Below are 14,372 nucleotides of genomic sequence, written 5' to 3'. Positions count from 1 at the left end.
CTTCGTGACTATAGAGCATAGTTCTAGGCTCTGGCAAGAAGATGATTTTGAAAAGCTGAGGTATTTGTCCCCCAGGGAACTCACATCTTAGGTTTAGAAAATGTCTGAATGTTGCAGTAGTATTTACAGCTTAGAATTCACTCTTCATATTACAAAAGGAATTAAGAACTCTGATATTCACAGAGTCAAGTACTCATCAATGCACAGGCTCTTAAAAGCAGAGGCTTGATTTTGAAAGCATAATTGGTCAGTGTAGCAAAGTATTAAGAGCACTAGGTTTAGAGTACTAACTCCTGGATTAAAAATATGGCTCCGGGAATTTCTGGTTTCAGTTCTGATACAGAGTTTGGAAATCTTCACTCCTCACAACAAGAAAAAACTGAAGAGACTAAACATCAATCAATGACAGGGCAAACTGCCATCCTGAAAATAGGGGAACCCATAGAGTCACAGGTAAGACCTGCTTATCTGAAGCAGAACCCATTAGAGCCAGAAGCTGGTAGGAACACTTCCTGATCATTTTAATGAATTATTGGAGGCTGAGCACAGACTAGTACAAGAATGAGAAATCCTAGGAACTGCAGCATTAAGAAGGCCCAGCAGTTTCATAAGTTTTTACCTCCAAGAATCATGCCAGCTTCACCAAAGAATCGTGAAAGATGTTTTTGTGCATCCTATTGAGAAAGGGGAAAATTAACCACTGTGAAATAAGACCAGACTTTATCCATAACATATTCTACCCGTAGAATACCAGCACCCTATTTCACTTGGGAGAAAGCATTTGACTCACTCTAGACCTCTTTAACTTTCATTTTCATATAAGCGGTGGTGGTGGTGCAGATTGGGGGAGTAGTTAAAATATATCTGTGAACGTCAGGACCCACGGATGTAGATCTAGGAGACTGAGATTTAATTAAAAGATTATTGATTATTTCCTCTCTTCCACAACTACTTATATTAGTTTTCTAGAACTCTCATAATAAAATACAATAGACTGGGTCACTTAAACAACAGAAATTTATTTTCTTATGCTTCTGGAGGCTGGATGTCCAAGATCAAGTTATTGGCAGGTATGATTTCTCTCAAGGTTTCTCTACTTGGTTTATAGATGGCGGCTTTCTTGCTGTATCCTCATGTGGCCTGTGTATGCGTGCGTGTGCATGCATACACATGCACGCCTGGTGTCTCTCCCCTTCTTATAAGGACACAAATCATATTGGCTTAGGGTCTACCCATATTATACCTCATTTAATCTTAATTACCTTTTTAAAGGCGCAGTCTCCAGACAGTCACACTCTGATGTACTGGGGTTTAGGAATTCAACATGTAGATTTTGGAAGGTACATAATTTAATCCATAATACCCACCACCACCCCAACAGGTATCCAGTATAATAACAGTGGATTACTAATGAAAGAGTTGCCAGATGAACAATTTTTTAGGAGTTCTTAGAGAAGCCAAAAGTCAACAGGAGCAACAAAGAAATAAGGACAGTAGAGAAATTTGAAGCCATGGGTGCCTACTGCTCCAAAAAATTTTTAAACACTGAATTCTTATCCAGATTAACATAAGCTTCACACTAAACACATACTTACTTCAGTTTCTATTACCCCATATAACTTTTCAGACTTTAAACCAAAAAAAATTTCAAGGCATGATTAGAAAGTAATCTGAAGTAACCAAGCATCAGAAACAGATTCATATATGACATAGATGTTAGAATTAGCAGAGAAGAATTTTAAAATAACTATGATTAATTATGTTAAGGACATCATGAAACAAGTAGAAAACATTTGAGAGCAGGTAGATATGTAAGCAGAGAGACAAACTCCAAGAAAGAATCAAAGGACATTCTGGAAATCAAAAGCAATGTAACAAAAATGAAGAATTTTTTGGTGGGCTTATGAGTAGACTGACATGATCAAGGAAATAGTTAGCTTAAAGTTAGGTCAATAGAAACTTTCCAAACTAATATGAAAAAGAAAGGGCGAGAGAGACAAGCAGAACAGAGCATCTAAGAACTATGGGGCAATTTGAAAATTAGAAAAAAACAAAAAACTGTGTAAGTCAAGTACCAGAAGGAGAACAGAGTAAAATAAAGTATTTGGAAGTAGGGTGGTTTAAAACTTTTCAAAATTAACATGATATCAACCACAGATCTAAGAGCAGTGCACAAAACCAAAGAATATAAACCAAAAAGTCTGCACCTAGGCATTATCATATTCAAAGGGCATAAAAACTAAAGACAAATCTTGACAAACAACAAACATAGGGGAACAAGTGTAAGAATTACAGCCAACTTCTCATCAGAAACCATGTAAGCAAGACGAGAGCAGAGTGAAATAAAGTGTTGAAAGAAAAAAAAAAAGTGCAAATTCAGAATTACATATTCAGCAAAGTTCTCTTTTGAAAGTTGAGAAATAAGGACTTTCTCAGAAAAAAAATTTCATCACTAAAGGAACTGCCCTTCAAGAAATATTAAAGCTCTTTCAGGAGAGGAAAAATGGTATAGATAAACTCAGGAATATATAAAGAAAGAACTCTGAGAATGAATGCAATTAAAATCTTTTATAATTGATCCAAATATAACTTTAAAATAATATCAGTGTATTGGATGATGATTTTTATATGGATAAATGAGGTGAATAATAGCAATGTTATAACTGATGAGAGGGAGAAATTGAAAATATTTATAAGGTAGCAGTACTCCCCACGAAGTGGTATAGTGCTACTCAAAAATGGTCTTAGATTAGTTAAAAATATATATTACAAACCTTAGAGAAACAATAAACAACTTTTCTGAAAAACATAATTACTAAAAAATAAAATTTAATCATATAAAATGATCTATTAAAACTAAAAACAGAAGGGAAAGAACAAACAAGTGCAATAAATAGGAAACAGTTACCAATTGGTAGATATTAGTACAACTCTATCAATTACTTTAACTGTGAATTTTCTAAATACACTATTGTCAGTATGGACTAAAAACACAGAAGACCCAACTCTAGGTTGTCTATGAGAAATCCACTTTAAATAAAGACTCAGGCCAGAAGGAAAGAGGAATAAAGATCTGCAATGCTAACACCAATGAAAGCTGGAATATTACCCAAGAAAACAGTACAATCCTTAATACGTATGCACTTAATAAAAGACCATCAAGGGGCACCTGGATGGCTCAGTCAGTTGAGAGTCAAATCTTGATTTCAGCTCCGGTTGTGATCTCAGGATCATGAGACCAAGACCCACACTGGGCTCCATGCGGCATCTGCTTGAGATTTTCTCTCTCCATCTCCTTCTGCGCCCCCCCCCACTAAAATAAATAAATAAATAAATAAATAAATAAATAAATAAATAAATATATAAATAAATAAATCTTAAATATTTTGGCTTTTACTTTTTTTTTTAAGCTAAAAACTGGTAGAACTGCAAGGAGATATGCTGTTATAGTTGGAGACCAATACCCCTGTGTCACTGATTGATAGATTCAGAAGGCAGAAAATCAGTAAGGATATAATTGAATTGAACAGCATCATAAATCAACTGGATCTGATTGACATTTATAGAAGAGTGCATTCAATAATAGCAGAATACACATTCTTCTCAATTTTGCATGGAACATTCACCAAAATAGACCGCATTCTGAGACATAGAGCACATTAACAAATTTAAAATAATAAAAATCATACAATGTACGTTCTCAAACAAAAATGGAATTAAACTGGAAATCAGTAACAGAAAAATACCTGGGAAATCCTCAAATATTTGGAGATTACCACTTTTTAAAATATAACATGGGATCAAAGTCTTGAGAAATTTAAAATTATCTTGAGGTAAATGAAAATAAAGTTTAAAATTTGTAGGTTGCAGCAAAAGCAGGGCTTAGAAATGTATAGCATTAAAATGAATATATTAGAAAAAATCTAAAATCAATAATTTAAGCTTCCATAGACTAAAGAAAGAAGAGCAACTGAAGCCTAAAGCAAATATAATAAGTAAAACTCGAGTATAACTCGTATCTGAAAAAAAAAAAAATCCATGAAACACAAAGCTGGTCCAGTGAAAAGAGGAATACAATTTGATAAAGCTCTACCCAGGCTAACCAGGGACAAAAGGGGAAAGACACAAAATACCAACATCAGGAATTAAAGAGATGTAATAATAACTTGTGAAAATGATATTATAAGTGTAAGAAAGGGATACTATAAGCTCTGTGCCCATAAATTTGATAATGTAGATGAAATGTATCAATTCTTTGAAAGACAAAAATAACCCTAGGATAAATAATCTGATAGATAAATAATCTGATAAATAAATCTAATAAAATGGATAAGACCTTTATCTATTAAAAATATTGAATCAATAATTAGCCTTTTAAACGAGAAAGCAACACAATCAGATGGTTATAGTAGTGAATATTAGCAAATATTGTTAAATGACACTAATTCTTCACAATTTCTTTACCTCTGCCAAGTGATCAGTCTGCATCAATACTAAAAAGTATACTAATGGTATATATACCATATTATATTAATACATCATTATCTTAATATCAGGTATATAGATAATAATTTGATATTTGTATATATTGTGAAATAATCACCATAGTAAATCTAGTTAACATCTGTCCCCATACAGAGTTACAGAATTTTTTTTCTTCCTATAAGAAATTTTAAGGTCTCCCTTAGTAACTTTCAAATATGCTATGGAGTATTATTAACTATCGTTGCCATGCCATACATTTCATCCCTATGACTGACTTATATGGGAAGTGGAATTTATACTTTTTTGTTCCTTCATCCATTTCATCCATGTCTCCTACACCCATCTCTGGCAAATACAAATTTGTTCTCTGTATGTACAAGCTTGGTTTTTTGTTTGCTTGCTTTAGATTCCATGTAAGTGAGATCATACAGTATTTGTCCTTCTTTGTCTAACTTATTTTACTTGGCATAATGCTATCAACTTCCATGCATGTTGTCACAAATAGCAAGATTTCTTTATGTTTTATGGCTGGATGATATTACGTGGAATATATATGTACAGCATATTTTCTCTATTCATCAATGGACACTAAGATTGGATATCTTGGCTAATGTAAATAATGCTGCAATGAACATGGAGTGTATGTATCTTTTCAAGTTAGTGTTTTTGTTTTCTTTGAATAAACACCCAGCAGTGGAATTACTTGATCATATGTAATTTTCTTTTTCAGTTTTTGAGGAACGTTTGTACTATTTTTCACAGTAGATGTACCAAGTTAAATTCCCATCAAGAGTGCCCAAATGCTCCTGTTTCTCTACATCCTCAGCCACATTTGTTATTTTTTGTCTTTTTGATAATAGGTTTTCTACAGATGTGAGGTGATATCTCATGGTTTTGATTTGTAGTTCCCTAATAATTAGTGCTGTTGAACATCTTCTCATGTGCCTGTTGGTCATCTGTATGGCTTCTTTGGAAAAATGTCTATTCAGATCTTCTGCTAATTTTTTAATTGATGAGTTGTGTGCATTCTTTATATATTTTCAATATTAACACCTTATTAGATAGATGATTTTCAAATATCTTTTCCCATTCATTGGTATATTTTGTTGATGGTTTACTTCATTGTGCAATAGCTTTATAGTTTGATGTAGTCTCATTTGTTTATTTTTGCTTGTGTTTCACATGCCTTTGGCATCAGATCAACAAACTGCTAAGATCAATGCTGAAGAATTGCTGCCTATAATTTGTTTTAGGAGTTTTATGGTTTCAGGTCTTATATTCAAGTCTTCCACTCATGTTGAGTTAATTTATGTGTATGGTGTTAATGGTATAGTTTCATTCTTTTGCTTATGGTTGCCCAGCTTTCCCAGCTCCAGTTATTGAAGAGACTATCCTTTCTCCATTGTGTGTTCTTGGCTCCTTTGTTGTAAATTAATTTCCGTATATGTTTGGGTTTATTTCTTGGCTCTTAATTCTGTTCCATTGATCTCTGTGTTTGTTTTTATGCCAGTACCATACTGTTTTGATTATTATAGCTTTCTGATATAGTTTGAAATCAGGGAGCATAACTGTACCTTTGTTCTTTCTCAAGAGGGCTTTGACTATTCAGGATATTTTGTGGTTCCATACAAATTTTAGAATTATTACTTCTAGTCTGTGGAAAAAATGCCATTGTTTTGTTGTTGTTGTTGATGTTTTTTTTTTTTTTTCAGTTTAAAAACTTTTATTGGCTTGCTGTTTTCTACAGAGTAACACTTTTAATTTCTTACCTGGGAGCACCAGACCCCCTGCAATGCAGTTCATTTTTTATGTTTCAAGTTTTTTAAAAAAATGTTTTAAGTTTTTATTGAAATTCTAGTTAGTTAACAATGTATTGTAATATTAGTTTCAGGAGTAGAACTTAGTGATTCATTACTTACATATAACACCCAGCGCTCTGGCATCAAATCTGTAAACTGCTTTGGGGAGTATGGACATCTTAATGATATTATTCTAATCTGTGGGTGTAATATAGTTTTCCATTTATTTGTATCCCTTCAATTTCTTTCCATCAGTGTCCTATAGTTTTCACAGAGTAGGTCATTTACCTCCTTGGTCAAATTTATTCTTTGGTATTTTATTGCTTTGGAAGAAATTGTAAATGGAAGTGTTTTCTTCATTTCTTTTTCTGATAGTTCATTATTAGTGTATAGAAGCACCACAGATTTCTCTGTGTTGATTTCATATCCTGCAGCTTTTCTGAATGAATTTATTAATTTTAGCAGTTCTTTGGTGGACACCTTAGGGTTTTCTATATATAATATCATGTCATCTGCAAATAGTGTCAGTTTTACTTGTTCCTTTCTTATTTGGATGAATTTTATTTCTTTTTATTGCTGTCATTTGGATTACCAGTACTATATTGAATATATGTGGCAAGAGTGTACGTCTTTGACTTGTTCCTGATTTTAGAGGAAGAGCTTTCAGCTTTTCACTGCTGATTGACGTTAGCTATGGGTTTGTTATATCTGGCCTTCATTATGTTGACATATGTTCCCTCTATACTCACTTTTTTGAAAGTTTTAATAATAAATGGAATTGAATTCTTCAAATGCTTTTTTTGCATCTGTTGAAAAGATCATATAATTTTTATATTTCATTTTGTTAATGTGTATCATACTGATTTTGCAAATGTTGAAACATCATTGCATCCCTAAAATTGGTCCCAGTTGATTATGGTGTATGATCCTTTCAATATATTTTTGAATTAAGTTTGCCATATTTTGTTGACAATCTGCATCTGTGTTCATCAGGAATATTGATCTATAATTTCTTTTTTTGTGGGTTTTTTTTTTTTTTGGTTTGGTTTTGGTATTGGTGATGTTGACCTCATAAAATAATTTTGGAAATATTCTCTCCTCTTAAATTTTTTTGAAATAATTAGAGAAGGATAGGTATTAAATAAGATATATTATGTTTTAATTCATTTTCTAGGTTGAATTTATTAACTTATTATGTTTATTGTTCATTTTCTACATACCTCTCCTACCAGTGTGTGAGTTCTATCAGTTCAGGGATCTTTACTTTTTATCTTGTGTATTCCAAGTATCTCTACAAGTAGTAGAGATGCCATTTTGTAGACACCTGTTAGACATTTGTTGTACATTGAATAAATATGTAATGCAGTCATCTTCTACCATTATGTAGCTTGCCTCTAAAATTTGTTTTTGTTATATTTTTTATATTGAAATTTTTAAATATTTATTTTCAAAGTTGTTAAATTTTATTTGGCTTTTGCTGTCATAACATCTTTTCATAATCAATGTTAAATTTTCTTTTCTAAAATTATTTAATTTTTTTAAAGATTTTATTTATTTGAGAGAGATACACACACACACACAAGCAGAGGGAGCAGCAGGCAGAGGGAGAGGGACAAGCAGGCTCCCTGCTGAGCAAGAAGCCCAGTGCTGGGCTTGACTCCAGGATCCTGGGATCATGACCTGACCTGAAGGCAGATGCCTAACCAACTAAGCCATCCAGGTGCCCCTAAAATTTTTATTTTTATTTGTTATTAAACTTACATGGTAATTTAAAATTAAAATTTTTTTCCATATAGTCAATTGTCTCAGTATCCTGATTAAATCGCTTCATATTGATTTTTGTTGTACAAAATCTTGTACCATATTTCTAGATAAGTGTTAGTTTATTTTGTTATTTTCACTATTTGCCTATTTTTTGGTTAATGCCACATTGTCTTAATTGTTAAGGTTGCATCTTCCTCTTTTCATTTTCCAAAGTTATATTGATTATTTTTGGATCCTTCCTCTTTGATATGAATTTGAGAATTATCTTGTCATAGTCTATGAAAAGCTCTTGGAATTTTCATTGGGATAACACTAATTTATAGCTTATTTGGGGAGAAAAAAATCTTCACAATATTGAATCTTTGAACCTTCCTTTTAATTTTTTTTATTGCAATGCAATAGACATTTAGCTTATTGGTTTCAGATGTACAATATTAATCGTATATTTTATATTGTAAAATGATCATCACAATAAGTCTAGTGAACATCCATCACTGTACATAGTTATAAATTTTTCTTGTGATGAGAACTTTTAAGATCTACTTTTCTAGTAACTTTCAAGTATACAATATAGTGTTATTAACTATAGCCTCTATATTGTTCGTTACATGTCATGACATTTATTTTATAACTGGGTGTTTATGCCTTTTGACCCCTTTCACCCATTTTGCCCATACCCACCCCCTACTTTTGGCATCTGCCAGTCTGTTCTCTGTATCTATGTGTTTTTGTTTTTAGATTCCACATATTAACTGAGTTCATGTTGTATTGGTCTTTCTCTGACTTGTTTCACTTAGCATAATACCCTTAAGGCAAATGGCAAGACTTTCTTCATTTTATGGCTCTGTGATACTCGTATATATGTTTGTGTGTGTATGAATGTATGTATAGGTATGTATGTATGAGTATACATATATATCACATTTTCTTTATCCATTCATCTGTCTGTGGATACTGAGGTTGTTTCCATGTCTTGGTTATTGTAAATAGTGCTGTAATGGACATGGAAGTACAGATATCTTTTTGATTTAGCATTTTCATTTTTGTCAGATAAATATGCAGTAGTAGTATTGCTGGGTCATATGGTATTATGATTTTTAATTTTTTGAAGAAATTCCATATTGTTTTCCATAGTGGTTACATCTACTCACAATCTCACCAACAGTGCACAAGTGTTTCCTTATCTCCGCAACCTCACTAACACTTGATATTTCTGTCTTTTTTATAGTAGTCATTCTAATAGGTGTGAAGTAATGTCTAATAGTGATTTTGATTTATATTCCCCAATGATTAGTGGTGTTGAGCACTTTTTGTGTACTTCTTGGGCAACTGCACTTCTTTTTTGGAAAAATGTCTATTCAAATCCTCTGCCCATTTTAATTTGGCTTGTTTTCTTTCTTTCTTTCTTTCTTTCTTTCTTTCTTTCTTTCTTTCTTTCTTTCTTTTCAATTGATTTGTATGTATTTTTTTTTTTTACTTATTTTGGATATTAACCCCTTATCAAATACATGATTTGCAAATATTTTCTCCCACTCAGTAGGTTGACTTGTTATTTTGTCGATGATTTCCTTTGCTTGGCAGAAACTTTTTAGTTTGCTGTAGTCCTATTTATTAATTTTTGCTTTTGGTATCAAATCCAGAAAAAAAAATCATTGGCAATACCAGTGTTAAGGAGCTTACCCTCCTATATTTCCGTCTAGGAGTTTTATGGATTTAGATCTTGCATTCAAGTCTTTGAACTGTTTTAAATTAGTTTTTGTGTATGGTGTAAGATGGTTGTCCAGTTTCTTTCTTTTGCATGTAGCTATCCAGTTTTCCCACCATTTATTGAAGGGAATGTCCTTTTTCCATTGTATATTCCTGGCTTCTTATCATATATTAATTGATCATATATGTGTGGGTTTATTTCTGGGCTCTCTATTCTGTTCCACTGATCTATGTGTCTGTTTTTATGTCAAAACCATACTGTTTTGATTACTTTGGCTTTGTAATGTAGTTGTAAACAACATTCATATTTTATTCTCTCCATATTACAGGTTTTCTTTAAGGTTGTCAAGAATTCTTTGTACTTTTATTTATGAATTTCTTGATCATATAATGATTAACTTATTCCTAGCTACTATAGTATGTATTGGTTCTGTTAAAGACTATTTTTCTTAAATCCTGCTACACATTTAAAGACTTTTTTGTTTTTAAGAACAGTTGTAGGTTTACAACAAAATCAAGAGAAAGATACAGAGGTTTTCTGTATACTCTCTGTCCCTGCACATGCATAGTCTCTTCCATTATACACATCAAGCACCAGAATGGTAAAATTTTTACCAAGGATAAACTTACATTGACACATCATAATCACCCAAGTCCAGAGTTTACCTTGGGACTCGATCTTGTTATTGCACATTCTATCTAGGTTTGGATACTTATATAAGAAAATGGATCCATCATTATAGTATCATACAGAGTATTTTTACTGCCCTAAAATTCCTCTCTGTTCTGCCTATGTATTTGTCCCTATCCCCACCTTGGTAACCATTGTTTTTTTTTTTTTTTCTTTCTCCATAGTTTTGTCTTTTTCATAATGTCTTATAGTTAGAATCATACAGTATTTAGCCTTTTCAGATTGGCTTCTTTCACTTTGTGATAGGCATTTAAGATTCCCCTATATATTTTCATGGTTTGATAATTCATTGGTTTTTAGGGCTATACAATAATATGTCATTGTCTGTACTTATCATGGTTTACTTAATATCTGTTCACTGACTGAAGGACATCTTAGTTACTTCCAAGTTTGGGCCATTCTCATAGGTGTATAGTGGTCTATGATTATTGTTGTCTAAATCATTTTGACATGGCAACTTTTTGCTTAAGTGTCTTTAAACTCACTCAATACCTTTAGTGATTGTAGGACAAGATTGTATGGGACTCTTTTCTCTTGGGCTTATTTTGGTAGTTGATTGCAGATTTCTGATAAGAAAAAAATTACTTGTTTGGGCTTCATAGCTAGAATGATAAAATGTATAATATTCACAGAAAAATAGAAAGCCAAATGTATGTTCAAAATACTAATATTCTTCAGGTATGACAAACAGAACAGAAATGCAGTTAGCAGTTCTAAAGTCAAAGACAGTTTGAACTGTGTTCCCAAAGTCTATCTATTCAGTTCTCATGTTTAATTTAATAACAAGGGTATTTTCCCATTTTATTGACCTTTATCTGATTCTTTAACTGTTGACTGGATTTTAATGGTGGTTTGATTCCATATTAATCTTGAAGCCAGGTCCAGACATTTTATTTGCTTCTAGTAAGCAAAAATGGTGGTGAACAAGATTTATGAGGTGAATTAATGTTAGTGGTTACAGAGATACCACAAACTGTCCGTGCTTTTTAGAAAAAAAAAAGCAAATTACGGTGCTACACAAATGGCTTTTTCCATAGTCCATCTTGAGAAATGAGAAGATTTTCATATGGCATTTGAGATTGGGACATGATGCGTACATGATCATGTTAAAGGAACACTGCTAATGATTTGGAATGTCTATTTCTGTTATTGCTTGATTAAAGACATGGTGTGATGCTCAAATGATGTTCCATTATTTTCTCCATGCTTCTTCTTGATGAAAGTTGCCCTCAGTGGATAAATTGTTAGTCAGAACTGAGACTAGTTGCAGCTGTTGTGCATATTTAAATACTGCCAAGGAATAAGATTACCAAATTGGATAGAAATCTTGTGTTTGTACCTTTCTGTGTAAACACAATAGACCATTTACCAAATTATTCTGTTTCAAACTGTCTCCTCAACACCTGTGAAAAACATAAAGAAAAGGAATGGAAGACATGGATTGTTTACTCTGACAGAAGAAACAGAATTTCGTGATCCAGTCATGCTTTGGAAAGCTCCTTGGTTCCAAGGATGTATTCTTCTATTATTTTTAAGATGCTGTTTTTTTTAATTTTATTATTTTTTAAGTAGCTTCCATGCCCAACATGCGGCTTAAACTCACAACCCTGATATCAAGAGTGACATGTTCTACCAACTGAGCCAGCCAAGTGCTCCTGTTTTTCTATTTTTAAACACATAGAGTGCACATAAGTCATTTTTAATTAAAAAATTAATTTAATATTTTTAAAATTAATTTTGGGGGGGTTGAGGAGGGGCAGAAGGAGAGGGAGAGAAAGAACCTTAAGCAGGCTCCATGGCATGGAGCCTGATGTGGGGTTCAGTCTCACAACCCGGAGATCATGACCTGACCTGAAATCAAGAGTCTATTAGCAATAATCGCGCCTCGGATAAACCTCATTGGCTACGATACTGCCACTGCGCAAAGCTTGAAATCAAGAGTCTAATGCTTAACCAACTGAGCCACCCAGGAGCCCCTTAATAGCCATTTTTTAGAGAAAAGCTAGATGATTGAACATTTAAGTTTTCTCCTTTCATTCTACCTTCTTCTCATTATAATCATTTCTCATTACTTTGTAATTTCTTCTTTTGAGAGGATTATCTAGCTACTAGGTGATGGGAACTTCCTATATTTGCATTTTTTAGTCTCAGCATTTTAACAGATTTTGGAACTCTGACTTCCATTGAAAGAAGATCAGTATTTTGACATTGTTTAGAATTCCTGAAAGGCAACACTTTTTTAAACCTTTCATTGGTTTGTTTTCCTTTAATTTGTTTTTTTCTTCTGTGATATTAGCATCATTAGTACTTTCCCATTGAAGAATAAAGAATAATTCTCCTTTCTTTTTGTTTTCTATGTCACTAAAATGAACTTTTAAAATTATTTAAAATTCTAAAAAATGTATTTATTTTCCCTTTTAAAAATCACATATTTAAAAAGGCAAAAACAATGCTTAGACTTCACTATTTTATTATTTGAATGCCCAAATAACGTAAAAACTTCTCTTCTTACAGATTTACAATCCTATAAATATACTTGGAAAAAAATAGCAGGAAATAGAACTAAAAACACCTCCAGAGATTTACTGTATCATTTTCCATGTCTTTGAGTAGTATATGAAGGTGTGGAAGCAATGATTTACAAAATCTGTTCTCGAAGAGATAGCTGCGTGGTTTAGTCAGTTGAGCATCTGGCTCTTGATTCAGCTCAGATCATGATCCCGTGGGTCATGAGATGGAGACTGGAGTGGGCCTCCTGCTCAGTGGTGAGTCTGCTTGAAAATTCTCTCCCTCTCCCCCTACTTGTGTTCATGCTATCTGTCTCTCTTTCAAATAAATAAAAATTTAATCTTTTTTTTTTTTTTAAATCTGTCTTTCAAAATAAGTATAGTAATTGGTATTCGGTCAGTTCAATTCCTCCCTTGTTTGTTCTCCCAGGACAAATTCTGGCTCTCTCCAGTTTTTCAGTCCCTTATTTTTAAAGGATTAGTTTTTTGGTTGACTTTGGAACAACATATTAATTAGCTACACTCAATTCTTGCCAGAGTCTTACCTGATTTGTAAGTGCTAATTTTTTCAATGGGGTTCAAATAATCTCCAGAAAAGTGTAATGACTTAGGTAGATTATACTGATATTTAGTATCTGCATTTTGGAAACAATAAAAAGGAGAAGTTGCTTAATATCCTTTGGAAAGCTCTCCACTGTTAGAGAATAAACATGGCTCATTCCTACACTTATTTTAAGGGAACTCATTTTCCAACACCCATTGGAAAAACAGTAACCTAAATAATTGCATAACAATTAAAATTACTTTTAAAATTCATAGTTCTAAAGAAGCTATTTTTTTAGTCATGCCTTATGATCTGATGACCCTTTGGAAGAATTATGCTTTATTTGCTGTTAGAAAAAAAACCAAGAATCCTTAATAACTTATAAGATTCCTCACATTAATACCAAGCATGGAAGAGATAGTTGAAATGAAGAACATGGAGAAGGGAAAGATGACAATAGAAAAGAATTATTTTCCTATGTCAAAAGTGGAGTGCTAGTGGCATCTTTAAAGGACTGTCCAATTCAGATACTTTTGAGGAATCAATTTTGTTGACAAAGAAAAGAGAATGCTTAGAAATTGTGATTTTTCCTGTAATTTTATTGCCCATCTACACAGAAAAGTTACACTTTTAGCATATTAAAAGCTTGCCATATCCCTGTGGGGTAAAGCATACTTTGTCATTGTAAAATTAGGGATTATAGAACTCTGTATCTTATGGGCTCAATAATAGATGACATGATTTAAAAAAAGCTCAAGGGAACAAGATTTAAGGTCCATGTCTTGATCATTGCCCAATGACTATTCTTCTAACTAACTGTGTTCACTAATAAAATATACAACCTGTACTGAATGTTTTTGTTATGTGGTAAGAAG

At 32.6% G+C, this 14,372-nt stretch overlaps 1 pseudogene; it reads right to left on the bottom strand.

The window, feature by feature from the left end:
* Positions 1-12,310: 12,310 nt before the first annotated feature.
* Positions 12,311-12,375, bottom strand: LOC113257171 (U4 spliceosomal RNA; annotated as a pseudogene).
* Between the last annotated feature and the right edge of the window lie 1,997 nt (positions 12,376-14,372).

The sequence above is a fragment of the Ursus arctos genome, unplaced genomic scaffold (assembly GCF_023065955.2).
Source record: "Ursus arctos isolate Adak ecotype North America unplaced genomic scaffold, UrsArc2.0 scaffold_4, whole genome shotgun sequence".
Lineage (NCBI taxonomy): Eukaryota > Metazoa > Chordata > Mammalia > Carnivora > Ursidae > Ursus > Ursus arctos.
This window is presented reverse-complemented; position numbering and strand designations above follow the sequence as displayed.